The sequence below is a fragment of the Nerophis lumbriciformis genome, linkage group LG18 (assembly GCF_033978685.3).
Source record: "Nerophis lumbriciformis linkage group LG18, RoL_Nlum_v2.1, whole genome shotgun sequence".
Lineage (NCBI taxonomy): Eukaryota > Metazoa > Chordata > Actinopteri > Syngnathiformes > Syngnathidae > Nerophis > Nerophis lumbriciformis.
Genome location: NC_084565.2, coordinates 25175001 through 25179332, shown reverse-complemented (window position 1 = coordinate 25179332; position 4332 = coordinate 25175001).

Here is a 4332-nt window from a genome sequence, read left to right as displayed (position 1 = left end):
TTCACAAGTTGCAACTTAGCAGGAAGCGGTTGACCCACAAAGAAGGAGAACAAAACGTTGATTAGGTGGCAGATATATATTTGCAAAGCCATTTTCAAGAAGGATATTTAAAGAGAAACTACATCTTGTGAGACGATGTTGGCAATGAAATGGGGAAATGCCCGCCATTTCCACTCGAATCAACTGGCTTATACGGCGTCGAATGGGTGCTACAAATTGAGGGTTCAAATATTTTATTGATTTATTTTTTTCACGTTTAATATGCATTTTCCCATTTTTATATCGACAGTACCACATAAGATATGTTTTAATTGCTGATGTGAGTTTATTGATTTTTAAATGCACCACAAAATAACCTGTTTTGTACACTATTTATGTGATTTAATGCACAGTAGGGCGTACATGTGTTTCTGTGTAGTATTTCTCCAGCAATGGCCATGTGGTGACATCAATTATGGTATTTTGAGAGATAATCATTGAAGTCAGACATCACTGAAGGCCTTGGTGGGAAACGCACGGCCCGCCACTGACTTTACATGTATACTTACAGCGTCTATATAACACTTAATGGAGGTTTTTGGATGTTTTTTAGAGTGCTTTATAGGTTGATTGATTGATTGATTGAAACTTGTATTAGTAGATTGCACAGTTCAGTACATATTCCGTACAATTGACCACTAAATGGTAACACCCGAATAAGTTTTTCAACTTGTTTAAGTCGGGGTCCACGCAAATACATTATCTCCATCGTTAGCTGACTTTTGGTAGTGTTTATTTACGATTTAAAATGCATTAAAAAAAAAAAGAAAAACATGTGTTCTTGTCTCACAAAAGGATTGTGAATGATAGGCAAAATGCCAGCTTGTGGTTGTTGCTGTTCCTCTTACGTCCTGTAGGTGTCACGAGTGTGTTCAACACTGTTGTCCTCTATTTAAACAAATTAAGAAGAAGTCACATTTATAGCGCCATCTGTTGAACTGAGGCATACAAGTAATGTACTCCTCATGCCTCTTAAACTGTAAGTTTTTTGTTATTATGTCTAATCTTCTCGCCATTTTCTTTCACCGTGAATTGTCATTTAAAAAAACTTTACATTCTGTCGAACAAACGTTCGACTGACTGTTAAAGGGAGATAAATAGCGCTCTCTCCTGGCCGTATAACGCTAGTGCAGTGGGTAGTCGAAGCCCGTCAGGAGAGCTCAAAACATGACATGGATCAAAACAAAGCCTGGAGGGTTTTTTTTTTTTTTTTAAATAGCGTCTGCTTATTTTACTTGTAGAGTTTTATTTTATTTTGATGCCGTCACAGTGAAGACTGAGTCAAAGTAGGACGAGTCAGAACCTAAAAGAACATGGCAGGTCTGTAACAGCTTGTGAAATCCTCACTTCATAAAAAGGGAGAAGAAGGACGTGAGCGGATTAAGACAGCGTGATGGTATGTGTGACAAATCATGTTTAATATAAACATTTCCAACCACGTCTGCTAATTGGAACTATGAATTGTTAATGTGTGACGACTTAACCGTTCTAAAGAAGGATGTTTTTGCATTGATTGATTAATTGAAACGTTTATCAGTAGATTGCACACAGTTCAGTACATATTCCGTACAATTGACCACTAAATCCATCCATCCATCTTCTTCCGCTTATCCGTGGTCGGGTCGCGGGGGCAACAGCCTAAGCAGGGAAGCCCAGACTTCCCTCTCCCCAGCCACTTCGTCCAGCTCTTCCCGGGGGATCCCGAGGCGTTCCCAGGCCAGCCGGGAGACATGGTCTTCCCAACGTGTCCTGGGTCTTCCCTGTGGCCTCCTACCGGTCGGACGTGCCCTAAACACCTCCCGAGGGAGGCGATTGGGTGGCATCCTGACCAGATGCCCGAACCACCTCATCTGGCTCCTCTCGATGTGGAGGAGCAGCGGCTTTACTTTGAGCTCCCGCCGGATGACAGAGCTTCTCACCCTATCTCTAAGGGAGAGCCCCGCCACCCGGCGGAGGAAACTCATTTCAGCCGCTTGTACCCGTGATATTGTCCTTTCGGTCATAACCCAAAGCTCATGACCATAGGTGAGGATGGGAACGTAGATCAACCGGTAAATTGAGAGCTTTGCCTTCCGGCTCAGCTCCTTCTTCACCACAACGGATCGATACAGCGTCCGCATTACTGAAGATGCCGCACCGATGCGCCTGTCGATCTCACGATCCACTCTTCCCTCACTCGTGAACAAGACTCCGAGGTACTTGAACTCCTCCACTTGGGGCAGGGTCTCCTACCCAACCCGGAGATGGCACTCCACCCTTTTCCGGGCGAGAACCATGGACTCGGACTTGGAGGTGCTGATTCTCATCCACTAAATCAGGGGTGTCAAACTCAAATAAAGAGTGGGCCACAATTTTAAACTGAACAAAGCTGCGGGCCAAGGTTGAACAAATTAACCTTTTAAGCAAGGCGTATATAACTTTATAGTGACATGCAAAATCGAGTTTCGAATAATAATTCAAAAATATCACTGGCATATCAAATAAAATCGTAATAAAAATTGAATGCCTCTTTTCTATTTGCAGCCTTCTGAGGTAAAAATCAACATTAACTTTTTCCACAGGCTAATAAATTTGAAAATAAAATAACAATGAATAAATCAACCATTCAGGACTTTAAACTGCTCAGTTTGCAACACACTGATCTAATCTGATGTGCCCAAGCCAGATACCTGCCATCTTTTCTGGGATGCTAGTTCATTAATGTCGGGGCTCAGGTGGGCGGGGTTTGGTGGTAGCGGGGGTTGTATATTGTAGCGTCCCAGAAGAGTAAGTGCTGCAGGGGGTTCTGGGTATTTGTTCTGTTGTGTTTATGTTGTGTTACGGTGCGGATGTTCTCCCGAAATGTGTTTGTCATTCTTGTTTGGTGTGGGTTCACAGTGTTGCGCATATTTGTAACAGTGTTAAAGTTGTTTATGCGGCCACCTGCAGTGTGACCTGTATGGCTGTTCATCAAGTATGCCTTGCATTCACTTATGTGTTTGTAGAAGCCGCATATATCATGTGACAGGGGCCGGCACGCTGTTTGTGTGGAGGAAAAGCAGATGTGACGACAGGTTGTAGAGGACGCTAAAGGCAGTGCCTTTAAGGCACGCCCCCAATATTGTTGTCCGGGTGGAAATCAGGAGAATGGTTGCCCCGGGAGACTTTCGAGAGGGGCACTGAAAATCGGTAGGGTTGGCAAGTATGAGTATTAGCGGTGAATGCGGTGTTACAGCGGCACCGCCGCTGTATAATACCAGCGGGCCAGCTCTAATGTTAATTTGATATTGCCTCAAGGGCCAAATTAAATTACACGGGGCCAGAATTTGACACCCATGCACTAAATGGTAACACCCGAATACGTTTTTCAACTTGTTTAAGTCGGGGTCCACGTAACTGCATTCCGCATATGTAATCATAATGTATATATCTCTTCAGGTCACATAGGAGTTGTCTGTTCTGTTTGTGTTTAGCAGGTGGAAAAGTGTGATCTTGCATGAGAAGAGGTACATAGTGAAATGAAATGGGTTTATTTCGGTCATATAATCAACCATTTTGTGTGATCAATTCAACAGCACAGATTATACATATTAACAATCATACACACAAAAAAAGAAAAATAATGACCGAAAAAGGAATAGGCTGAAGCCAAGGCTGAGAGTCGTGGTCAAAAGTTTAAATACACTTGTAAAGAACATAATGTCATGGCTGTCTTGAGTTTCCAATAATTTCTACAACTCTTATTTTTTTGTGATAGTGATTGGAGCACATACGTGTTGGTCACCAAAAAACATTCATGAAGTTTGGTTCTTTTATGAATTTATTATGGGTCTACTGAAAATGTGACCAAATCTGCTGGGTCAAAAGTATACATACAGCAATGTTAATATTTGGTTACATGTCCCTTGGCAAGTTTCACTGCAATAAGGCACTTTTGGTAGCCATCCACAAGCTTCTGGTTGAATTTATGACCACTCTTCTTGACAAAATTGGTGCAGTTCAGCTAATGTTGCTGGTTTTCTGACATGGACTTGTTTCTTCAGCATTGTCCACACCTTTAAGTCAGGACTTTGGGAAGGCCATTCTAAAACTTTAATTCTAGCCTGATTTAGCCATTCCTTTACCACTTTTGACGTGTTTGGGGTCATTGTCCTGTGGGAACACCCAACTGCGCCCAAGACCCAACCTCCGGGCTGATGATTTTAGGTTGTCCTGAAGAATTTGGAGGTAATACTCCTTTTTCATTGTCCCTTTTACTCTCTGTAAAGCACCAGTTCCATTGGCAGTAAAACAGGCCCAGAGCATAATACTACC